We start from the raw sequence: 26637 nt of genomic DNA on the forward strand, positions 1-26637 counted from the left end.
CTAATTATAATAATCTATTTTTTTTTAGAAGTAGTAATGAATATGTATTAGTCTAGGAGCATAAAAATCAGCTGCTTGATGTAACTGGTGTGCGTCCTGGTGGAGCAGACTCCCGGTGCACCCAGCGCTGATGGCTTACCTCTATTTCTTTATATTATTTTAATAAATCCTATTTTTTTATTTAATCCTAATTTGAATCCTGAGATATTTAAAACACTGAGGTCCTACTGCTGAGGTCCTACTGCTGAGGTCACAATGCTGAGGTCACAATGCTGAGGTCACAATGCTGAGGTCACAATGCTGAGGTCCTATTGCTGAGGTCCTACTGCTGAGGTCACAATGCTGAGGTCACAATGCTGAGGTCACAATGCTGAGGTCCTATTGCTGAGGTCCTATTGCTGAGGTCACAATGAAGATGTCACAATGCAGAGGTCACAATTCTGAGGTCGTATTGCTGAGGTCACAATGCAGAGGTCACAATGCAGAGGTCACAATTCTGAGGTCCTATTGCTGAGGTCACAATGCAGATGTCACTATTCTGAGGTCCTATTGCTGAGGTCACAATGCTGAGGTCACAAGGCTGAGGTCACAAGGCTGAGGTCACAAGGCTGAGGTCACAAGGCTGAGGTCACAAGGCTGAGGTCCTATTGCTGAGGTCACAATGCTGAGGTCCTATTGCTGAGGTCCTATTGCTGAGGTCACAATGCTGAGGTCCTATTGCTGAGGTCACAATGCGGAGGTCTTATTGCTGAGGTCACAATGCTGAGGTCCTATTGCTGAGGTCACAATGCTGAGGTCACAATGCTGAGGTCACAATGCTGAGGTCCTATTGCTGAGGTCACAATGCAGATGTCACTATTCTGAGGTCCTATTGCTGAGGTCACAATGCTGAGGTCACAATGCTGAGGTCACAAGGCTGAGGTCACAAGGCTGAGGTCACAAGGCTGAGGTCACAAGGCTGAGGTCACAATTCTGAGGTCACAATGCTGAGGTCCTATTGCTGAGGTCACAATGCTGAGGTCCTATTGCTGAGGTCCTATTGCTGAGGTCCTATTGCTGAGGTCCTATTGCTGAGGTCACAATGCTGAGGTCCTATTGCTGAGGTCCTATTGCTGAGGTCACAATGCGGAGGTCTTATTGCTGAGGTCCTATTGCTGAGGTCACAATGCTGAGGTCCTATTGCTGAGGTCACAATGCTGAGGTCACAATGCTGAGGTCACAATGCTGAGGTCCTATTGCTGAGGTCACAATGCAGAGGTCACAATGCAGAGGTCACAATGCAGAGGTCACAATGCAGAGGTCCTATTGCTGAGGTCCTATTGCTGAGGTCACAATGCTGAGGTCACAATGCTGAGGTCACAATGCTGAGGTCACAATGCTGAGGTCACAATGCTGAGGTCCTATTGCTGAGGTCCTATTGCTGAGGTCCTATTGCTGAGGTCCTATTGCTGAGGTCACAATGCTGAGGTCACAATGCTGAGGTCCTATTGCTGAGGTCCTATTGCTGAGGTCACAATGCGGAGGTCTTATTGCTGAGGTCCTATTGCTGAGGTCACAATGCTGAGGTCCTATTGCTGAGGTCACAATGCTGAGGTCACAATGCTGAGGTCACAATGCTGAGGTCCTATTGCTGAGGTCACAATGCAGAGGTCACAATGCTGAGGTCCTATTGCTGAGGTCACAATGCTGAGGTCCTATTGCTGAGGTCCTATTGCTGAGGTCACAATGCTGAGGTCACAATGCTGAGGTCACAATGCTGAGGTCCTATTGCTGAGGTCACGATGCTGAGGTCCTATTGCTGAGGTACTATTGCTGAGGTCAAAATGCTGAGGCCTTATTGCTGAGGTCACAATGCTGAGGTCCTATAGCTGAGGTCCTATAGCTGAGGTCCTATAGCTGAGGTCCTATAGCTGAGGTCCTATTGCTGAGGTCCTATTGCTGAGGTCACAATGCTGAGGTCACAATGCTGAGGTCACAATGCTGAGGTCACAATGCTGAGGTCACAATGCTGAGGTCCTATTGCTGCGGTCCTATTGCTGAGGTCCTATTGCTGAGGTCACAATGCTGAGGTCTTATTGCTGAGGTCTTATTGCTGAGGTCCTATTGCTGAGGTCCTATTGCTGAGGTCCTATTGCTGAGGTCCTATTGCTGAGGTCACAATGCTGAGGTCCTATTGTTGAGGTCAAAATGCTGAGGTCCTATTGCTGAGGTCCTATTGCTGAGGTCACAATGCTGAGATCACTATGCTGAGGTCCTATTGCTGAGGTCCTATTGCTGAGGTCCTATTGCTGAGGTCGCAAGGCTGAGGTCCTATTGCTGAGGTCACAATGCAGAGGTCACAGTTCTGAGGTCCTATTGCTGAGGTCACAATGCTGAGGTCCTATTGCTGAGGTCCTATTGCTGAGGTGACAATGCTGAGGTCCTATTGCTGAGGTCACAATGCTGAGGTCCTATTGCTGAGGTCCTGTTGCTGAGGTCCTGTTGCTGAGGTCCTGTTGCTGAGGTCACGATGCTGAGGTCACGATGCTGAGGTCACGATGCTGAGGTCACGATGCTGAGATCACTATGCTGAGGTCCTATTGCTGAGGTCCTATTGCTGAGGTCGCAAGACTGAGGTCCTATTGCTGAGGTCACAATGCTGAGGTCACAATGCTGAGGTCACAATGCTGAGGTCACAATGCTGAGGTCACAATGCTGAGGTCACAATGCTGAGGTCACAATGCTGAGGTCACAATGCTGAGGTCCTATTGTTGATGTCCTGTTGCTGAGGTCCTATTGCAGAGGTCACAATGCTGAGATCACGATGCTGAGGTCCTATTGCTGAGGTACTATTGCTGAGGTCAAAATGCTGAGGCCTTATTGCTGAGGTCCTATAGCTGAGGTCAGAATGCTGAGGTCCTATTGCTGAGGTCACAATACTGAGGTCCTTTTGCTGAGGTCCTATTGCTGAGGTCCTATTTCACAGAATTTCACAGAATTTCTAGGTTGGAAGAGACCTCAAGATCATCGAGTCCAACCTCTAACCTAACACTAACAGTCCCCACTAAACCATATCCTTAAGCTCTACATCTAAACGTCTTTTGAAGACTTCCAGGGATGGTGACTCCACCACCTCCCTGGGCAGCCCGTTCCAGTGCCTCACAACCCTTTCAGTAAAGAAATTCTTCCTAACATCTAACCTAAAACTCCCCTGGCGCAACTTTAGCCCATTCCCCCTCGTCCTGTCACCAGGCACATGAGAGAACAGGCCAACCCCCACCTCTCTACAGCCTCCTTTAATGTACTTATACATAGCAATAAGGTCACCCCTGAGCCTCCTCTTCTCTAGGCTGAACAAGCCCAGCTCCTTCAGCCGCTCCTCATAGGACTTGCTCTCCAGGCCCCTCACCAGCTTCGTCGCCCTTCTTTGGACCCGCTCAAGCACCTCGATGTCCTTCTTGTAGCGAGGGGCCCAAAACTGAACACAGTACTCGAGGTGCGGCCTCACCAGAGCCGAGTACAGGGGGACGATCACCTCCCTAGCCCTGCTGGTCACAGTGTTTCTGATACAAGCCAGGATGCCGTTGGCCTTCTTGGCCACCTGAGCACACTGCTGGCTCATATTCAGCCGACTGTCCACCATCACTCCCAGGTCCTTCTCTGCCTGGCAGCTCTCCAACCATTCCTCTCCCAACCTGTAGCTCTGCTTGGGGTTATTGCGCCCCAGGTGCAGGACCCGGCACTTGGCCTTGTTGAACTTCATACAGTTGACCTCAGCCCATCGGTGCAGCCTATCCAGATCCTCCTGCAGAGCCTTCCTACCCTCGAGCAGATCGACACACGCAGCTAGCTTGGTGTCATCTGCGAACTTACTGAGGGTGCACTCAATGCCATCATCCAGATCATTGATGAAGATGTTAAAGAGGACCGGCCCCAGCACCGAGCCCTGGGGGACGCCACTAGTGACTGGCCTCCAACTGGACTTGGCTCCATTTACCACAACTCTTTGGGCCCGGCTATCCAGCCAGTTTCTAACCCAACGAAGCGTGCGCCAGTCCAAGCCAAGAGCAGCCAGTTTCTTGAGGAGAATGCTGTGGGAGACGGTGTCAAAAGCCTTGCTGAAGTCAAGGTAGACCACATCCACAGCCTTTCCCTCGTCCACCCAGCGCGTCACTTTGTCATAGAAGGAGATCAGGTTCGTCAAGCAGGACCTGCCTTCCATAAACCCATGCTGGCTGGGCCTGATCGCCTGCTTGCCCTTCAAGTGCTGCATGATGACTCCCAAGAGGATCTGCTCCATGAGCTTCCCTGGTACTGAGGTCAAACTGACCGGCCTGTAGTTCCCCGGGTCTGCCCTCCGGCCCTTCTTGTAGATGGGCGTCACATTTGCTAGTCGCCAGTCAGCTGGGACCTCCCCCGATAGCCAGGACTGCTGATAAATGATGGATAGGGGCTTGGCCAGCTCCTCTGCCAGTTCTCTCAGTACCCTCGGGTGGATCCCATCCGGCCCCATCGATTTGTGCACATCCAAGTGCCGTAGCAGGTCACCAACTAGTTCTTCGTGGATGGTGAGGGCCACATCCTGCTCCCCGTCCCCTTCCACCAGTTCTGGGTACTGGGTATCCAGAGAGCAACCGGTTTTGCCGCTAAAGACTGAGGCAAAGAAGGCATTAAGCACCTCCGCCTTTTCCTCATCTCTTGTAACTAAGTTTCCCCCCGCATCCAGTAAAGGATGGAGATTCTCCCTAGTCCTCCTTTTGGTGTTGATGTATTTATAAAAGCGTTTTTTGTTATCTTTAACGGCAGTAGCCAGATTGAGCTCCAGATGAGCTTTGGCCTTCCTAATCTTGTCCCTGCACAGCCTCGCTACATCCTTATAGTCCTCCTTAGTGGCCTGCCCAATTTTCCAAAGATTATAAACCCTCTTTTTTCTCCTTAGCTCAAGCCACAATTCTCTGTTGAGCCAGGCTGGTCTTCTTCCCCGCTGGCTCATCTTTGGGCGCATGGGAATAGACCGCTCCTGCGCCATTAGGATTTGCCTCTTAAAGAGCGCCCAGCCTTTCTGGACCCCTCTGCCCTTCAGAACCGCCTCCCATGGGACTCCACTAACCAGTGTCCTGAGCAGCCCAAAGTCAGCCCTCCGGAAGTCCAATACAGTGGTTTTACTGGTTCCCTTCCTGGCCCCGCCAAGAATAGTGAACTCCACCATTTCGTGGTCACTCTGCCCAAGACTGTTCCCGACAATCACATCCTCCACCAGTCCTTCTCTGTTTGTGAAGAGAAGGTCTAGCAGGGCACCACCCCTGGTAGGTTCACTAATCAGCTGCGTCAGGAAGCTATCTTCCACGCTCTCCAGAAACCTCCTAGACTGCTTCCTCTGGGCTGTGTTGTGCTTCCAGGATATGTCAGGGAAGTTGAAGTCCCCCACGAGTACAAGCGCCGACGATTTCGCAACTTCTGTCAGCTGCCTGTAGAACTCCTCATCCGTCTCCTCATCCTGGTTCGGCGGTCTATAGCCAGACCCCGACCAGGACACTAGTCTTGTTGTCCCTGCCGATCCTAACCCAAAGGGACTCGATCTTGTCATTCCTAGCCTCGAGTTCTACAACATCGAAAGACTCTCTAATACAGAGAGCCACACCGCCACCCCTTCTGTGCTGCCTGTCCCTTCTGAAGAGCCTATAGCCAGGCATCGCAGCACTCCAGTCATGAGACTGGTCCCACCACGTTTCCGTGATGGCAACCAAGTCGTAGCCTGCCCGCTGCACGATGGCTTCCAGCTCCTCCTGTTTGTTACCCGTGCTGCGTGCATTGGTGTAGATGCACTTCAGCTGGGCCTTTACCTTATCCTCCGGCCTTGCCATTGCTCCCCCTGGCACAGCCCCAACAGTCCTTGCTTCAGCCCCATCCCCCTTCTTACCTAGTTTAAAGCCCTATCAATGAGCCCCGCCAGCTCCTGGCCCAGGATCCTTTTTCCCCTAAAGGATAGGGACCCGTCTACGGCCATCAGACCAGGTGCTGAGTAAACTGCCCCATGGTCGAAAAACCCAAGATTTCTGCATAGGCACCAGCCCCGGAGCCACGTGTTTAACAGGTGGGCTTTCCTTGTCCTCTCCATACCCCTCCCTGTCAACGTAGGGATGGACGAAAATACTACCTGCACTCCTGCTCCGTCCACTAACCGTCCCAGCCCCCTAAAGTCTCTTTTGATAGCCTTCAGGCTTCTGTCATCAATGTCATCACTGCCCGCCTGGACTATCAGGAGAGGATAATAATCAGAGGGGCGTACCAGGTTGGGGAGCTTCCTGGCAACATCCCTGACCCCGGCCCCAGGGAGGCAGCAGACTTCCCTACGGGTAGGGTCAGGCCGACAAATAGGGCCCTCTGTTCCCCTAAGGACAGAGTCACCCACAACAATCACCCTTCTTTCGTTCTTGGTGGAGGCAGTCCTGATGCGTGGAGTCGACCTCCTCACCCTAGGCATCCTCCTGGGAACACTTTCTATCTCTTCCTCAGTTGCTGGTCTCTCAATCTCCAGGGCCTCAAACCTGTTTTGTAAGGGCACCTGGGAAGGTGGGGCCGGAAGGGGAGGGCATCGCCTGCCATGTCGCGCAGGGACCTGTCTCCACTCCTCCTCAACTCCCAGATCCCCTCCCTCTGCCCGACGGCGACAGGGCAGGGGGTCCACCCCCATTTGGGGTGTCTCACCCCGGTACCTCTCCTTGAGGCCCTGCAGGGAGTTGCTCCAGGAGTCTATCTCCCGCTCACATTCCCTGATGGCCCTCAGCCTCTCCACCTCCTCCTTGAGCTCCGCCACCATGCGGATCAGGTCATCCACTTGCTCACATCTCACGCACGCAGTGTCTCTGCCTCCCGCCGACGGCAGCAGCAGGCTCTGACACTCCCTGCATCCGGTGACCTGAACCGCTGCATTCTTTAACGGGCAGTCGGTCTGGGTGTGTACCGACCTCCTGCAGAGCGCTCCGTGCCTTGTGGAGACCATTATCGCCTAGCTAAAGACCGTCGTTAAGAGGCGTTCGTGTGGGCGGGGGTTGCTCTCCTCCCTTCCTGCTCGCCCTGCCTGCGCGACCTGTTTGATTTCACAGTGGAGAAGATTTTAAAAATGACTAATCTAAGAAGAACAAAAGGCAGGCTGCAGCAGGGAAAAGGTAAAGTTGCTTTTGTACTTTGCAAGATGTGGTAAAGTATCAGCCTTTTAAGGCCAATAATAATTCAATTCTCTGATTAAAAAATGAAAGAGGTGAGAGGAAATATGTGAATGAAAGGATTATGGATAATGTTGAGTTCTGCTGTGCTTCTGTTTTTAAAAGGCAACCAAAGTGCAATATCTTGTTACATTTCATGTGTGCTGGAAATGAAACAATACATTCTGGGATAGCTCAAGTTTCATATGAGAGAGAGATTTTTAATTTTAATTTTTATTATTATTATATATTTTTTGAGATAAAGGGGCTACATGAAACATTGTCAGGTTGTCAGGACTTGCATTTTAAAACAGAAGTGCATCAAGATTCTGTTCTGGGTCTTCTATGTTTTCTCTGAACTGTGAAGCGATAGACTAAGCAGTTCTCTTAATGCAGTAAAATTTAGTTTTGCATTGCATTTTGTGGATGCAAATGTAGTACTTTAGCACTGGCAGGTAATTGGTGAAAGAGACAGCTGCTGTCTTTCTCCTAACTTTGCTCTCCAATTTAAAATGCACTAGGTGAGTGGGTGAGTCATTTTTTTTTAAATAATTACTAACTTTTGACTCTGTTTTTAAAACCTTAAATATTCTCTCCTGTCTTTGGTAAGATAGTGGTTTTATTGTTGATATTGCTGATCATAGGACACCTGTGCTATTGCTACTATATGTTTTTGCTCCGTGATGAAATTCTTGTTTGTACACGAAAGTAGCGTGTGAAGAGTTCCTCTTTCACTTGTGTGTGTGTTAGCTCCCTGTCAGATTTAACCCCCCCGCCTTCCAAACCAGTAATTTGCCTTTCATGCCAAATGCTATGTGAAGTTACAGTGTTTGAGTGGTGATCACTCATGTGGGTAACATTGCCTGATTTTTCCTAATATGAGAAAATATCTGGATGCTATAATGTGCTGATTTTTGAAAGAGATACCAGAGAAGAGACCTTGTGCTCTGTATCTCTGTTGTGCTCTCATGCCATCATTGGGTGTGCACCCCTTCCCCCGTGTGCCCTCTGTTACGCACTCTCTTCATTTTACCTCTGGCTCACTTGCTGTCTCTCATTGTCTTGGCTCTTGCCCTTTCACTTGCTGTTCGTCAGTCTTTTGTATGCTCCTTTGTGTTCAGTCATGGGCACGTGCTCTCTTGCTCTGTCTTTCTCACACGTGCTTCTTCATGCTTAGTCTTGTGTGCTTGCCCAAGTCTTTTTCTTACACAGTCACATTGTCCCTCTTCATCTCTCATACCGTCTTGTGCTCTGGCTCACTCTACTTTATTGCTTCTTCCAAATTTCTCATTCACTTATACACTACGTACATCAGGTACAGAGGCATACACTACATCAGTTGTTTATTCTATATAGTGGATATGTTGAACCCTTCTTTGTAACATGTTGCATGTTTTATGGCTAATCTGATGATCCATCAGTGAATGACAAACTGCTCCATTAATTGGATCATTAATATTAATCCAATATTAATGCTTGGTTTTGTTTACTTCCACTACTTTATTAATATTATTCTCATTTTGTTTCAGAAACTCCAAGTGGAAAATAAAAAATCAAGTATTAGAGAATTTAAGGTCTTTGGGATTTGCTAAATTCAGTTAAGAACTGATTTCATTATTAATTCCAATGTCCAATAAAAATTGAATCTCACTGGGCAGGGTTTAAAATTCTGGCAAGGGTATTATCCATACAACAGCCTAGTCTGTCAGTGGCTAAGCATGTTGCAGTGGAAAAACTGAAGTCATAGCTTCAGGTAGTACTGTAGTCCAGCAGAAGGAATTTAAAAAAAAATAAAAATTAGGACTGTAGGCCTACTGCTAGCTAATATTTATCGACCCTAGCCTTGGTTAAATGATGCAAACACTAAGCAAATGTTTTCAGTAATATGGTCTATCAGAATTCATTGGAACTTAGAACTGAAACGTAATTAAAGTCAAATATAAATTATTGAGAGCAAGTAGTTTCAGGTTAAGGAGTTGAACAAAGATAAGTTAGTAACTACTTTCCTCCATGAGAAGGGATGATGTATGAAGAAATTACATATTTCCATTAACTTTTTGTGTGTTGCCTGCAGTCTGCTTTGGAGAACATACCAGTTCCTCAACCTGAACTTATATATCAAATTCCAGGTGTCAAACCAACAAGTAGATGTGTCAAAATGTTTGATTCCTGGGTTCTCAGTTAGAGGTTCTGAACCCTCTACAAAGAAAAATGGGCAGAAATAAATGGGTCATCTTGAAGTTGGGGGCTAATAATGATGGAGAAGAAAAAGAAATTTAAGTAAGCAGAAAATGTGACAAAAAGAAGTGGCTATCTCTGAGAGAAAAACAAAACAAAACAAACAAAAAAAAAAAACAGGAATCTGTAGGTGCTGCTAAAAGACTTCATGTAGACCTTCACTCAGCTTGATGCAGAAAGTGGGCTTGTCCTACACATGTATGGAAGACTGGTGACACTGACTGTGTAGCTTTGTGTCAAGGAAGCTGCAGCATAGTCCTGACTGTACGTGATCGTCTCTAGCACAGAACACAATTATCAGATTCAGTTCAAAGAGAAATTCCAGACTTTGGTCAAACATACATTGAAGGTCAGCTTATGATTTTTTAATTATGTATTTTGTTTCCTAGAGATCATTATCATTATAGATGAAATGGCAAAAATTTTTATCAGTTTACTGAAAGCACAAGTAATACAGTTGTAGAGGCTAGTAATAACGTGAAAGAACGCAAAATTATTACACAAGTTTATATTTCAAAGAATCATTCCTGATTCTGTTTCTTATACAGGAATATCAAAGAATGGCATTCATTCAATTGAAATGAGAGTGCACTATAGCAGTTTCCAAATATTAAGATTGCTGGAGGGAACTCCTGTAACAATAAGTATATATCTTCCAACATACTTAGGTATGCACAGCAGAAACCGATGCCATTTACAACAAAGTGTATTGGTTCTTTTCTTTGTAATCGTCTGTCACTTCTTGCCTGGTAGTAACATGCATTATTCATTGATAATAATTTATATTTGTTATAGTTTTTGAATTTTATAGAGGTTTTCCTCATTATTGAAACATTATGTACACAGATTTTGTTAAACTCGGAACTTAGAAAATGGAAAGAAGTGGTTTCAAGTAGAGTATTTGGAAGATCATAAGAATGTGGATGAAGAACTTCATGCTTCTTGTCATCTTAAATGAATTTTATTATTTAAGTTCCTCTTTGGCTGTATATAATTGCTTTATAAATATTAAAGTGTCTAATAATCACTAATATTGAAACTGTGAAGGTTTACGGATATCTTCAAGGCAAAAATGGCAGGGAGAGTAACATTTTTAGCTAGACCAATACAGTTAAAAAAAAAACAGGCAAGCTTTTGGATATGAAGCCATTTTCTGGCACCTACGCAAAAAGACACTTAAATAAGGCATGAAATAAATTCTCTTATGTTCCTGCAAGATTGAGAACTGTTGCAAAACTTTCATAACGAGTTATAATGTAGTTCAGAAACATCTGTCAGTGCTGTTGGTCTAAATTTCTTGATACTTTTAACATCCATTAATAACTTTTTTTCCATTTAATAACTTTTTTTTTCTCTCTAGATTTATAGTTTAAAGAAAAAAAATAGCCTATCACACAGAAATATTTTCCTATTAAAACTTTATTAACAATATATCTTCTTATTAACAGTCTCTTATTTAAAGAAAAGCAAACAGACACTATATATGTTTATATATATGTTTATATATATATATATATAAACAGTAATGACAAAAGAGCCTCACAACATTTACATCCATATCTTTGTTTTTTTCTTCTTCCTCTTCTTCTGAATGTTTGTGTAGAGTCTGCTTCCAAAGAAAAAATGTTGATGGCTTTATTTCCTCTTTCACATAAAAGGAATATTTAATGCAAGAGGCTATCACTGAAAATTGCAAGTTCTGACCATCTCCTAAATTCCTGGTTTTATGCGTGTCTGAGTATTAAAAAGAGTAGCCACTGGGTGGCTGCTGTGGTTGAGAGAATAATGAAATTCTTTGTAATGGTTATAGCATGACATTCTCTTTCAGAGTAAAGAGTGCTGTAGTGGATGAAGATCTTCATTTTCTTCTGTTATGGATTGTCCTATCATATAAAAGAATGCATTTTATGTGATATAAAAGTATCTTTAAAAATGTATTGGAACTCTGAGAACCCACTTGCAAGAATCTAAATGATTTTCACTTCATTCTTGAACACGGCTAAGTGCTTTAGTTGTTATTACTGAATATGATTTCATCCTGTAATTAAGTAATTCAGTGTGAGGCTAATAAAAGTTGTGTTTTGCAATTTGTGCATAAGAACAACAGAAAATATCATGAGAATCACCTTGACTAATTTTAAATTAATGAAATAACATTATCTTTAATGTCTTGCTGAAAGCAATTTGCAAATTATGTTAAAAACAAACAAACAAACAAACAAAAACATAATGGGAAAGAGTAGTTTGGGGGTTAAATAGTAATTAGTAAGATTAGAATAGTAAGACGGAAATAAAGGATCAGTGCCTTAAAAGATGTCAGGGTAAAAACTTCCATTCTCTAGAAGGACATTCTTTCACTTAAAAAGAAAATTTTGGGTGTCTAGTATGGAGGGGGACGGTAAGCTGGTAACAATGTCACTACTAGCAAAGACTGGTACTTGGAACAAATGACAATTATTTGCTCTAACGAGTAATTGCCCAAGATTAGGAAAGGTGCTGGGGCTATATGGGTGAAATTATTTTAATCCCCTTAATAAATAAATAAATAAATAAAAGTTAAAAAAGAAACAAAAATCACTTCAAGATTCATTTAGAATACCTGACTACAAGGTAACATTCAACGAAATCAAGCTCTTCATGATGGATAGATTCCACTGCAATAGTGTAATCTTCAAATTGAGAGTGGAAAAATAGTAAAAGAAAGTGTCAAAAATGAGACTTCGGAAGAAGTAATGAATTCTTTTAAACTAACTTAGTACTTAAGAAGACTTAAAAAAAGAAAATGGCAAATGTAGTAAAAATAGCAAAAGAGTAATAGGAGAAGTGGCAAGGGAAAAAGGAAGATATAAATACTGATAATAGGGATAACCAGATATGTAACTCCATTGAAGAATGGATTTGATTATTAATTAGTTGTGGTCAGCATGCCACTATAGAGGTGTTCGTGTGGAATGGGGGAAGTCTCATAGACATAGGAACATATGTCTAGACATAGGAACTTGATCTGCTTGAACCCCAGCTCTATAGGTTAACTAACGAAAGTAATTACAAAAATTAAGATGATGTTCAGAGAAAATAGAAAGGAAGCTAAGATGTGTGGTCAATAACATTGTTTCTTGAGTCAGTGAAGTCTGGAAGAGATACTAAGGAATTTCTGATGAGGTAGTTTTTGGAAACTGTAGATCTCTCTAACAGTATTAAAGGGAAAAAAGTAGATAGGAGTGTTCACTCTAGTCATATATGACATTTTAGCTTTCTAAATATGGATTATGGGGAAAAAAATGGTAGTAATAATCCAAGAGCCTAGGTACTGACATTCAACCAGTATCTTCATTGATTTCTTTGCCATGACAAATCTGATATTGAGGATTAAGAAAAAATTTAGGAAAAAACAAAAGAACTTTAGATCCTATGATTCTTCATTGATTTGCTTTAACTTAAATGGGTAAACAGGAAGAGATCTTTAATGCCCTTGGTTTTTAAAGGGCAAACTCAGAGAAATGAAATATTTACAAATACAACACTGAGGAGCCCAAATACTCAAAAGTGAGACATAAATTCAACATGAAAATTTGTTTTTGTTCCCAGAAATGTAAGTTGAAAGAGGGCCTGCAGCTGTCTGAAGAGTACTGACTTCCAAAAGGGTAGTAAGGAAAGAGGATGTGAGAATCCCAGAATCATAGAATGGTTTGGTTTGGAAGGTACCTTAAAGATAATTGAGTTCCAAGCCCCCTGACAAGGGCAGGGACACCTCCCTGGTGCCCAAGGACCAGGTTGCCCAAGGACCCATCCAGCCTGGCCTTGAATACTTCCAGGGGTGGGGAAGTGTTCCACATCTTCTCTGTGGGTAAGTGCATCCACAGCTTCTCTGGGCAACCTGTTGCTGTACCTCTCCACCCTCAGAGCAAATAATTTCTTCTTTATATCTAAACTAAGCCTCCCCTCTTTAGGTTACTCCTTGCCTGTAAAGCAATTCCGTGTTTCTCTTAGATAAACATTATTTTACCTAAAGTTACTTAGTAATGCACCAGGAATTTATTCAAAATAGTATATTGCTTTTTGTGTGTACTAATATTTCTAACTAATTTAAAATTTATGTACTTCCTTGCAGTAAACTTACGTTTTGTCTTCTAATCTTTTCTAAATGAAACATATTTGGTAAGGTGTCACTCTCAGCTCTGTTTCCAAGCAAGTGTTGGAAATAGGTGGAGAATTCATTCAAAATTTTAGTAAACTGCACCAATTTTGTGATTCTGGAGATGAATGAGGTTAACATTATTTAAGAGAGAACATGGTGAAAGCAGTATTGGACCATTTGCATGGAATTGCTGAAGTGCCTAAATTCTCCATACAGATAAGAATGTTTGAAATTGAATGGTTTTCACACATGCCAAATAGTGTATGCATGACTTCCCTGCTTAAATGCTTTATGCTTCCTGAAATTTGGTGACTTGTTGCCTCTTCAGGTGTAGGTAGAATATGTGTTGTTCTAAGACATTAGAAAACAAGAAGAGAAATTATTTTTGTGCCCTTATTTCCTTTGTTGGGGAAAGGGGCATAGGCCAGTAAGATTCTGAACAACTGAAATGTTAAAGCTTGTGGGCGTTGCAAAACAATGACTACATATATAAGTCTTTGCAACTGTTTGGAGCTGCTTTTATGAAAATGGTAATATACAATGAGAAGTAGTCCATGGAAACTAGTGCCTAGAACAAAAAGCCAATGTATTTTTTCTTTATTATATAATGTTCAATTATATGTGCCCGATAGCCATCCTGTGCAAAGAACATATCAAGAGCTTTAAACAAAATCTGATTATAGTTATATTCAAAGCTATTAGAATTGATTTCAGAAAAGCTCTCCATAACATTTACAGAGCCATTTGCAATTCTGGCTATAGCGGTGGGGGGGGGAGGGGACAAAGAGATTGTGGTCTCCTAGAGTACACAAACCTTTACAAAATCTTTTCTTACTCTTTGCTCCTATGAATCTCTGTGGTCAGTAATTCTGAGAAATTCCTTTGTTACCATTAAGATGGCCAATCCTTTCAGTTCTCTGAAGTACACTTGTCTAAAGCTAAACCCGTAAGTATAGACTATGTTAGAGGGAGGACTGCCATTTGTCTGGAAAATAGGAATTAAACCTGTGTTATCCTCATTGCGTTCTGTTAGGGTTTCTAGAAAAGATAGAAACTGCAAACAATTCAGCTTGATTTCCATATCTGTGTGGACATAAAACAGGTCAGGTGCTTGGTAATTCCTTATTTTGTAGCTCAACCGTGCATACGAGAGAAACTGACTTCTTACCAAGAGACACAAATGCATGATGTATCTAACTTCAAAACTGCTCACTCAGAATTAATTTGCTGTTTGCTAAGAAATGTGCAGATGCATATGGAGTTCTTTGTCTTTTTTTTTTCCTTTCAGTGCCATGAGCACTAGGTTAATTGAGGTGCTGGGTACTATCATTTAAATGTTAAAATTGCATTGTGGTTATCTTCTTCAACAAAGATATGTGCCTTGATGTAATAAACTTGGCATGATATTTAATTATTTGTAATAAGTGTGGTAAAATCACGGTCATTCATATTTTACAAAATCACAGAATCATCTAGGTTGGAAGAGGACTCCAGTATCACCTATTCCAACCTCTGACCTAACACTAACAAGTCCTCCACTAAACCATATCACTAAGCTCTACATCTAAACGTCATTTAAAGATTTGTTACAGAAAATGTCCAGTGCCGATCCATTAAAAAAAAAAAAAGTAATAAAAAGGTGTGCTTGTATATATATGTATTTAATAGTGGAATTTTAATTTGCAAGTGTAATTATGCAAATACCCAAAATATATTTGAAGGCTTTAAACTTATGCTGGCTTCGTATTTTTATAGCAAACTTTAATCTGAAAATAGACACAGCTCACAGCCTGTTAATAAAAATATATCTTCATCAGTATTAATTTATCTTCAATCCATCCATGATTCTTTTTAATTTTATTGTCCACTTCCCATCCCACAGTTAGAAAGACATAGTCTAGAAATGAAAAATTGAAAACAAGTGGTCTGGAAATTAAAAGTTGTGCTTAGATTGATCATAGCAACTATTAAAGAAGTTTCCTATTATTGTTTTTAAGACGTTCATGAAAATTTTAACTTCCATGTTTAAGGTTTCCATGATTTGTCTACTGTAGCATGCAGTAGGCAAGCAAGCATATTGTCCTTATCATTCTGCTTTCTCCTGAACAGGCAGAAGGCACAGTACAAAAACATACCTGGTACAAAAGGCTTGACAAGCAGAGATAAAACAAGGCACTTACAAAGTTATAAGTTGAGAAAAGTGGTATTGCAGTAAACTGACTGCGCCACCTGATCCTCCTGTGCACATCGGATTACTTGCAAACTAGCTGGATGCAGACGTTCTGTGTCTGAAGAAACAGATTGTTCTACCATTTTCTGAATTTGTATTGACCATGTCTTTCATCTTCATTTTATGACGAGATCAGTTGACTGGACTTAAAAAGGTCTAGGAGCTAATGATTTACCTTGAAGGCTTTCCATCATAGCTGTTTTTTTCCTGGTGGCTACAGCCTGTTGCCTTTTTTTTTTTTTTTTTTTTACTGCTCATAGTGAATTGAGCGTCCTGCCCTAGAAGTGAAGAATGGGAGATAGTTAGAGAAAGAATGAAGTGATAAACTGTTCCCTCCTTGTCACATTCATCCTGGTTTCCTAATAAGGGACTTTTTAAAATTGAGCCTTGCGCTACTGTGCATCAGGAAGAGATCTAAGCAACCAACAGGTGACATACATAGAAGTTTGCTGTGGTAAGTGGAAAGTTTAAATTCGTGATTTAAACTTTCTGGCTCAGCTCTGGCCAGCAGCCAGAACCTTTTGGAGCCGGCCGGAGCTAGCTCTGCTCTGACATGAGGCAGCTGCTGGGCTCTGCTCACCCCTGCAGCCAAACCCTTACCATGTGTACCCAGTACACAAAGCTTGGCTGGAATGCTACAGTACAGTTCCAACAATTCATAGAATCACAGAATGGTTTGCATTGGAAGGGCCCTTAAAACCACCTGGTTCCACCCCTTCTGCCATGGGCAGGGATACCTCCCACCAGACCAGGTTGCTCAAAGTCCCATCCAGCCTGGCCTTGGGCACTTCCAGGGATGGGGCACCCACAGCTCCTCTGGGCAGCCTGTACCACTGCCTCACCACCCTCATAGTGGGTGAAATTTGTTTAATGCACTTCTTCACAGATTTAGTCTTAATTTCTGACTCTGGGATTAAAGCTACAGCTGCCTAGAGGAGCCTGCTAAAAATTGATCAAGGGAACTGTCATCATCTTTCTTTTTCTCTTATGAAGTATGTATTTCTGTATGGACACCATTGGCACACAGAGATGAGGTAGGAATGGAGCACAGATGTGTTAAAACTTCAATTAAAAGCAAATTTCAAGCCTTAGGAGAGGTGATACTTTGGGATAGGGTGCGTGTGTTTTTCTTTCTTTGTTTTTCATGAAAAGCAGATAAAAACACTCATATCCTTATGGACAGTACTTAATAAGTTTATCTTTTTATTTGACGTGAGGGTATGGAACTGGATTTAATTTTTTTTTTGACCCATACAAGTGACTGGAAATTTTGGTACAGTTGCCAGAGACAACATCTGATTTTTTCACTGGTCTCTATTGCAAATTATATTTCCATCAGAATACTTTTCATGACGAATTGTTCATGAAAATGATTTCAGGAGGTAGAGCACCTGCTGAAGTCCTGCATTGCATATTAATGTAAAGGCGACAGGTCTTGCAATTCTTGTGTGATGTTCAACTCTGGCAACATGCAAACTGCTTTTTGTTAATGAATTGTGCTAAGTAATGCTTTACTCTTTTATGTATGTAATTATTAATATGTAAATTACCAATGCAGGTTGGCAGTTTGGCAGAGCAAGACCTTTTTATAGTTTGTCTTGTTTAGACTGAAGAAAATCAGAGGCAGTTATGGAAAAAAAAGGAAAATGGCTGAAATATATAGTTGCAATAGTTGTAAGCTGTGAGTAGGCATGAAACATTAGTTAAAATACATTAAATGTTTACTTAGTCAAATAGTGACTTCAGTCATGCAACAGAATGGTTCCCTGCTAGTTCAATAAATCTAATGAGGCAAAGCAGTACCTTTCCTGATGTTACTGGTTTACAGCCATTCAAAGGATACTACAGTGAGCAAATGGCTACTTCATTTCTTGATGCCAAGGACATTTAGCATAGCTAATGAGGGACCAAGACAAAAAAGGCTGTAAATTATTTTTGACGATTGGAGCTCCTGGATTAGTGAAAAACTCAGAGTTAAATCTCGGTGTCTGTTGCAGGAAATCTGTGCTTTTGGGTCTGTTCTTGTTTTAAATATTTATTGCCATATGAAATCAGGCTATGTCTAGCAAAAACATTGGAAGACTTGCAGAGAAGCAGGATCCAGAAAGATTAAAAATTTGGGCAAGTGCTTGGGTTATTGAAAGACCAAAGCAAATTTTGTCTGTAGACTTTCAGACTTTGGAAAGAGTTCAGTTACTTTTTGTTTGTGATTGCTATTTTCTGTCTCTTAATGAAATAAAATAGAAATCCATGTGTTCATATGAGATGTTAATTTGCATGTAATTATGAGAAATAATGATTCAGAACACTTCGAATCAAAAACAGTGATAGGATTCAAGTTTCCATAAAAATATCATCTTTAAGTGGTAGTTTTAATTCCAGGTTCTTTGCATTTCAATATGAAATATAAGACTTTACATCAGAGATTTTACATTACTTTACAAGCTATGTAATAAGTTGTAATAAAAACTTCCCATTTAAAAAAAAAAAAAAAAAGAAAGAAAAAAAAGAAAAAATAAAGATAACCAGCTGATGCATTGCCTGAGTACATATTTTCTCAGCCATTTGCCTCATTTTATGTACAGCTTAATATGTATTTTCTCTCTACTTTGTCTATAAATATATATTTTCATATCCATAAGAATATACTCATGTTCTTAGTAAATGAAGGCATGCTTTCAATAAATTGAATGTCCAGCTGGCTGAAGATTTAAACAGAAAAAGGATACAAGAAGATATTTGGTAGATAAACATGTTCTTGTTTAGTCTTTTTTGATACTGATTGTTTAGAACTCTGAATGCTTGCTTATGCTAGCTTTGGGCTGTTCTTCAAAAAGTCAATCAGCACAGTCTAGATGGTGGCTTTGATCTTTGTTTTTATATTTGTTTTAAGAGACTAAAAGACACGAAATTTGTGATTACATGGTTTGTGAGATCATCCCCCCCTCCACACATTATCCACAGATGGTTTAAGGGGACTAAAGAAAGGCTGCCCGCCTGAGGTTTTGACATCTTCATTATAGTCCCAGCAGGCTACTTTATAAACATCAGCATTTTTGCAGTTGTTCTTGCAGGTGCTTAAAGGAGATTGTGGCCTTTCACCTAGCATAATCAGCTTCCTTTTATTTCGCAACATTTACTATTCCTTTGCATAGCCTTATTGTTTTTACACAGTGCTCTTAAAGGAAAACTTAACGAATTATTCCAACACCTGCTTGCCACAAGGCAAACACTGATCTTCATGTTAGTCCTATGAGAGCTTACCACAGCCTCCCTAAGGCACATTTATCATGCAACTAGACGTCATCAGTCTCTGAAGGAATGTGATAGTGACTTGCTTACTTTCACATCGTGTGTCATCTGCACTGTGCAAAATTTACATTTCTAAACTTTGTATTTTATAGTTCAGTAAATAATAAAACCAACTTTTACAGACTTTTGGCAGAATATTTCTTAGGTCCAAATCCTTACATTTTAAATCACCTAAATTATGCTTGCTGCATTTGTCTGTTGCTTTTATGCATATCATTTTCCCATGTTTCTAGTTATGCTTCTCTATGCTTTGGATAAGTGGATAAGTATGATAATCAAAGTTTGTTTGTAATTTAAAATATTTATCAGCATGAAGAGTGATGCACATAAGCAACATTACACCCTGGAAAGGAACTGTGATAAAAAAGCAGATATGTTAACAACTGTTAAACCAGTGCAGAAACTAATTTTGCTTCTATTACCTTCTAAGCTAGCAGACTTAACCTTTGGTCTGAAAGTGGTCAGGCTTTCTGTTTGGACGTTATACTGCCGGATGAAGCAACAATATTGTAAGATCTTGTTAATGAACTCTTGATAAAGCATAGACTTACAATGAACCTTATTTTCTCACTGCTACAGTACCGATGCATAGGCAACAGAAATTATTCAAAAAAACCTTTTTATCCGGAATTAATACCTATAGACACACACGTGCTTGAAAGCCATCTTCTGCTTACAAGGGCCAAGTATTTAGAATTTCAGAAGCACAGAAAGCTGTCGTGTTGCTTACACGGGGGGTATGATTTTAAATAGTTGTGATTACTACACACCAAGCATTCCTCTGATTTTAATCCGTCTGTTTATGCCCACATGGAACTATTTTTTATTAGTTATATATTTCAGCAACCATGGCTCCTTATACTGCCCCCCACGGATTAATTCTGAAGCACAAGAAGAAGCATCGAATAGGATTTCTTTACAAATGTCTACCAGAAACACTCCAAAGCCTCGATGGGTATCAAATGCTGCCGGATCCCAAACACATCTTCTGCTCTTCTCTTGCTGATTCTCAGTCAAGGAGGCTTTGCAAGAGCCTGAAATCCTGCTCATTTCAGAAAGGGCACGGCAATCACGAGCACATACTGAAAACTTACTGACTCCCCCCCCCTCCCAAAATGACACCCAAACCAGTCGCGGGAGGGGAGGGGCGGAGGAGGGGAGAGATCCCATTTCCTACTTCCTCAAACAAACACCAAGCAAAATGCCGGCTCAGCGGCGCTGTGGGGCGGCTCCCCCCAGCCCCAGCCCCGGCCCCGGCCCCGTCGCTCCCCGCTCCAAACCTGCTCCGGGCGGCGGGAGGCAGCCTCCGGGCGGGCTGAGGGGCCGGCGGGCCGCGCCTGGGCCGCCCGCGCTGCTGGTGACAGCGCCTCGCTAGGCAACGGCCGCAACCTTCGGCGGCGCCGCCCCGCCGCGCACAGCGGCCCCCCGCGGCAGGAGGGCGCGGGCGGAGCGGGGGTTGAGGGGTGGGTGTGAGGGGACACCGGGGGGCAGCCCCCGGCCCCCAGGGACGCGCACAGCTCGCCCTCGAGTCCTGGGGAGGGTGGAGGGGGCCGTCTGCTTGTGGTCAAAGCAGGGGTGCGAAATGCGGCTTCCATCGCCGCGCTCGTCATGGAGGAGAGCGTCTCCTTACGGCTCCGGTGGAGCTCAGCGGTAAAGGCTGAGTTTTCCCTCAAACACAAGCGGTCTCCAAGTAGGCGAGCCACGCTCACAACTGCTCGCAGCTGCTGGCCCAGCAGCCGCCGGGAGTGCCCAGGCACACGTCCACACACAGACACATCTGTAGACACAATGCCGACAGAGCTCAAGGAGCAAAACGCGAACGGATTCTGTCAGATTTGTATATGAAAAACAACAGATAAGACCGAGTCGGTCCCATTCATGACATGGAACACTGCTTTAGCAATTTGTAAGTGCACAGAGCTTACTCCACCCTAAAGACTTGATAAACAAAGAGACATTTAGAAAGCTAAGCTGTGAAATGACTGAAACAAAAAGGTGTATTTCCAGCTTCAGTTCCCTAAAGCGTGTAAGTACTTCTCAGAAACATAAGACAGGACAATGTAAAGATGTAATCTGCGATTAAGTAGTTCTTCTTTCACAGGGAAAACCAAAACCAATGACTTTTCAGGGACAGCAAAAACTCTTGATGAGACAACAACCTTACTCACTGTTGAAAATACAATCCCTTTACATCATTGGCCTCACTCTGCTGCTGTTCTCTCCTTTTTCTTCTTTTCTCTCTTTTCTTCACATTTATAGATCTACACCCTGAAGCTAGAGATTTACCAGCACGTCGGCCACTTCTGCCTTTTCCAGGCTCTGAATCAGTATCACTTTCCAGTTGTAGTAAGGCAAAACGAGATGCAGTGGTAGGGACTGAACTGATTAGAGCAGATTCCATTGCCATGTCTGAAATTCTACTGAGCTGGCTTCTTTTAATTATCAGTTTCCTGGGAAAGTAGCACAGAAGGTAGAATGAAAACATTGTTTGATCAAACAAGCAATAATTCATATCATTAAACCACAGAAGTGTTTTTTTTTTGGCTCAAAAAGCATAAGACAGGGCTGGAATTGGGGGAATGAGGGAGAAATCAAAAAGATACAGTATAATTTATTTATATTGTAACTGACTACACTGTATTACCTTAGGTAAATAAAGAAGAATTACATAAAAAAAAAAAAAAAAAACAACAACAACAATCTACCAAACACATTTTAGGCTAATACATTCGCTCTTGAGAGATTTTGTGGAAAAAAAAGGTGGCTCTAAAAGAAGCTGGTCTTCATGTTCTGGGCGGAAAAAGACACAATAGAATAGAATAGAATAGAATAGAATAGAATAATTTAGTGCTTAAAAACTATTTCAGATGCCATCCCCAGAGCCTGACAAACACAATTTAAAAATGAAGTAGATAATACACATACACAAGCTCCAGTTTGGGGTAAGCAGCCTTATCTCTTCTTTTACAAGAAGTTTAATTTTGTTTGCAATGCACTGGAGATTCAGCAAGCAGTTTTCTCCACAGGGAGGTGAACCCAGCATTTCAGCTGGTACCGTCCACAAACATCAAGTTCACCTGTTCTTACAGCAAGACACAGAGGATACACTGGGGGGAGACGGAACTGAGCAACACTTATGCCTTCTGTTGTTGCCTGTAGCTAAAAGCAACGTACATCCCTGGGACACCATTCTAAAGATCAAATCATTTACCTAACATTAAAGCTAGATCCTGGGTATATCTATGTTTGTCCAACTGCAGTTTTTCCATGCAGAGTTTGGTCAATTAGCAGAGTATTGAAAGTGATGATATCCATCTCTGATTACAAATTTCATAGAAAACAGACATCTAGATATGCTGACATATTATGACAGAGGTGTAGTGAGATAATACATACTTCTTGAAATTACTGTTCAAAAGGAATCTTTAGAGTTTGAAACAAGTTCTTGAGTTATCTGCTTAGATAACCTACAAATCTGTTCCTTATTAAGTACTATTACAAAAGAACATGAGACTCTGCAGAAGTTTCCACAGGCTCTCTTTACCACTTAACTCCAGAATTTCTCCAGTCCAAAATTGTATAGGTGCTCCATATATACTCAGGTATGTCAACATGCAACAATAGCATGGCAGAGACCATTCCCCAAAATAATGATTTAAAAGGAATATGTCATTTCACTTTTCAGAGATGAAAGAACCATGCTCTACTCTTAAGTTTACAGGAGACAAAAAGGTTACAGAAAAGAGCATTCTCGTCACACAAAGTTACTCAACTCCATTTCTCTCAAAAGAAGAGAAGATGAAGCTGGTCATCTTAGGAGAAAACGGCCATTGAGCTGTGAATCTACTTGATGCTGATATTCAGATTAGCTGATCAGACCACAACTATGTATCTAGAAAATACAGGTCAATCATATCTACATCATAAGTAATTCATATTTGTCACTCTTTCAATGACAGAACAGGATACATTTGGATTTTTGTGCAGACAAGACTGTGCACATATGCACACGTGTGCATACATTGACAAATATTTTAATGCTAAATAACTATATAGTTAACCAGCTGAGGAAATTAGTTAAAGTTGAGAGACTTCATGCTCTTACTAGCTGGACACGAAATATGTTGAAACTTGAAGCTCAGAGAAAAGATTACAGGTGCATCTTTACAGCAAGAAAAAGCACCAGATAAAAGTGCTCAGTCATGTTCCACAAGAACTTATGATGCTGGATGTTGCTCTAAAGCAGACAACACTCAAAGTTTTGTCTGCAGACTCCCTGCTGTGCTTGGCTTAAGAAAAAAAAAAAAAAAAGAACTATAGTATGACTCTTCAGTAAAAGCTTGGAATTTCTAGTCTCTCTCTACTGTGGTGTATTTATAGTTAATGTAAACAGTACAACGGCACAACAGTCTTTATTTGTACAGTGGCAGCAGTGGCTAATGCTGCCAAATCCTTCTTTTTGCACATACAATCTGAAAACAATTACACGTAGCTGAACCTCTACACAGGTACATAAAGTGGCTGCAAACTCCCTTCTTTCGTCTATAAATACACCAATATAAATACACCAGTAAGTATACCTTTGCTGTCTTATCGTAGTTGGCATGCAATTAAGAGCCCAGCTGACAAGTACATTTAACAAGTACTACCCATGGAATTCTGCTGTTCCAATTCACTGAAATACTACAGTGACAACATGATATCAATTTACAAAATCTTATTCCTGAATTCGGTGTTTCTACATCATCATCATCATCATGGATGGCAATGAGTTTATAAAGTGAATTGCAAATACATGAGATTGCAGGTTATTTTCTAGTTGAGTCGCAGATAGTTGTTAACATTGCTAATTCAGTTGGTAGGACATTTCAATACTATTCATATTACAGCAGGATCAAATTATCCCACTTCTGCAACACCTAAAGATGGATCCAGTGATTCACCAAGGCCTACCACCATGCCAGGCTTCATATTTTAGCACCACACCTACAATTCTGGCAGACCCATTTTATTAAGCACCTAGCACTTCAGTTTCAAAGTATGGCTCCCATTCCCCCCTCCCTGAAAAAACAATGGGCTGATACCTCAAAAGCTTTCAGCTAATTAGAGGTGCTTGCTAGCACCCTTTCAGAGGCTGGTATAGTTCCCCCCACCTCAGGAATTATGAGCAGTGTTATTCTGTATTGCTATAGAAATAACCAGCCGTAGAAAATTAAAAACACACTGGTGTAATTGAGCTTGAGGCTGTGTTTAAGGAAGCTTTTTGATCACAGAAAGAAAGTGTTCAAATATGATTCAAAGATCGAAGCCGAAATTCCTTTAAGTGGTATATTCTTTATTGCAGCGCTGGATGCACGGGGGATCTCTCCACCTATCGTGCATACCCAAAGCGGAAAGCAGTCTTGAATTTATACAATCAATCTCTCAATATTCTACAAGCGCCTATACATATTCCTTACCTATCCCCCCCTTCCCTCGCTTCTCATGCTAATTAGCCTTTTGGCACCTTGCGCCTGCGTAGAGCCTCCCAAGAATTGTGGGCAGGGGTCTTTGGGACGTGGGCAGGGGTCTTTGGGAGGAAGACCCCGAGTCTTCCTCACAGTGTACTTTTCACCTTTGGTCAGGAATCTGCTGAGCTGGCATGTTTCTTAATTGCAAGTGCTGGTTGTTGCTAATTCTTCCATTTGTTGTACCTTTATAACAAATTCCAATGTCCAGTTTTGAGATTTATAGTCCTTCCATTTGTTTCTCTGTCCGTCTGCCGCTTCCTTATCATGAGTTGCAGCGTCTTGTTTCGAGATATACAGTCCATGTCTGGGGATTGTCCTTGCCTCCCCAATGCCTCCCCAATGCCTCCCCAATGCCTCCTTAATCAAATACCACAAGGAGTTTCATAATTCCACAGATCAAACTATGACCTGAAGCATCATTTCAACTTCTACAGTAGTTTTCAAGTAAGAGTTTTGAAGTGCGGTAAAATATTGGAAGTAAATAACAGCCTGTTGCCCAAACCCTATTTATCTGAACACAATATTCCCTACTACATAGGCTACAGGAAAAATCCGCATGAAGGTAAAAGGAAGCAAAGCCTGCTGGCAAGTATTTGAAATTGTTTCCATTTGTGTCATGTATTAGCAAGAGCCATAGTCTTGAGAGAAGACTTTCACTAATGTGTCAAGGAAGTAAGTAACTCTGTTACAAAAAGAGCCCTCAATAATCCAAGTTGCAACACCATCATGGCATGGATTGACAGCTCCCATAAATGACCCAGTTTCCCAACTTTCTGATCTGCATATCACTAGCAGGCTGTTAGTGCAACTCTCTGTGCAGTCTGCTCCAAGCAGTAAGAGTTGTGAACACAGCTCCTGCAGCCAAAAGTACCTGTTATTCAGATTCATACATCACCAACAGAAGATGAGCATTGTGAGGAATGTGTTAACAATTCGTGTCCATAAAGAATAATTCTGTTTGAATCCTGTCTGCCTCTGGGTCCTGCACTGGCAATTTAGTTCTTGAACCACAGATGCAGTGTGTCCCAGTCTCCCCCTCATTCTAGCCAATTTATCAGGTCTTCAGAAAACACTCCTTAAATTTATGAACCTGTTTGCTTTTGTTATTCTGGACTTCTATTTCTAACAGTTACAGGGTTTTTTTTCTGTCTTCTTCGAGATTAACTTAACACTGCTATAGATGTGTCTGTGAATGGCTGGGGAAGAAAGTTTTAATTACTCGTGAAGCGTCAAATAAGAAAGCTGTCTGTGTTTGATGTCTGGGAGTTTCAGAACAACTGATAACAACTAGTGACTGTTATGGGATACTATGCGGATCTTTGGTATCTGGCTAGGAGGCCAAGAGATTAAGAGGAAGGAAAAAGAAGCTGAAGGACGGCTGGGAGACAAGACCTGTAGAGAGTGTTCCATAAACTTGGAATAGTGCCGAGTGAGTACAAAGGGTGAGAGGAAGACTACGAGCCTTCAGCATGAAAGACCCCTAGAGACCCCCAGAGGAGACTGGTGCGCATGCTCCAGTAGGAGGAACTGGACCCCGGAAGCTAATTATAATAATCTATTTTTTTAGAAGTAGTAATGAATATGTATTAGTCTAGGAGCATAAAAATCAGCTGCTTGATGTAACTGGTGTGCGTCCTGGTGGAGCGGAGACTCCCGGTGCACCCAGCGCTGTTTGCTTACCTCTATTCCTTTATATTCTTTTAATAAATCCTATTTTTTTATTTAATCCTAATTTGAATCCTGAGCCATTTATAACAAATCTGTCCAGATCTCTCTGCAAGGCCTTTCCACCCTCAACAGTCAACAACTTCAAGTTTAGTGTCATCAGCAAATTTGCTCAAAACACCTTCTAGTCCTACATCCAAATTGTTTATAAAAGCATTGAAAAGAACTGGCCCTAAAACGGAGCCCTGGGGGATCCCACTGGTGACCAGCCACCAGCCTGATGTAGCCCCATTTAACATAACCCTCTGAGCCCTACCTGTCAGACATTGTTCACCCATCGTATGATGTTTTTTATCTGTG

General features: G+C 42.0%; 1 long non-coding RNA gene across 1 annotated transcript; it reads right to left on the reverse strand.

Moving 5' to 3' along the window:
- Positions 1–14755: 14755 nt before the first annotated feature.
- Positions 14756–22218, reverse strand: LOC140001241 (uncharacterized). Its single transcript, XR_011806328.1, has 2 exons — positions 20383–22218; positions 14756–20144 (listed from the first exon to the last, which is right to left on the reverse strand). It is a non-coding gene; the product is annotated as an uncharacterized lncRNA (long non-coding RNA).
- Between the last annotated feature and the right edge of the window lie 4419 nt (positions 22219–26637).

The sequence above is a fragment of the Anas platyrhynchos genome, chromosome 39 (genome assembly GCF_047663525.1).
Source record: "Anas platyrhynchos isolate ZD024472 breed Pekin duck chromosome 39, IASCAAS_PekinDuck_T2T, whole genome shotgun sequence".
NCBI lineage: Eukaryota > Metazoa > Chordata > Aves > Anseriformes > Anatidae > Anas > Anas platyrhynchos.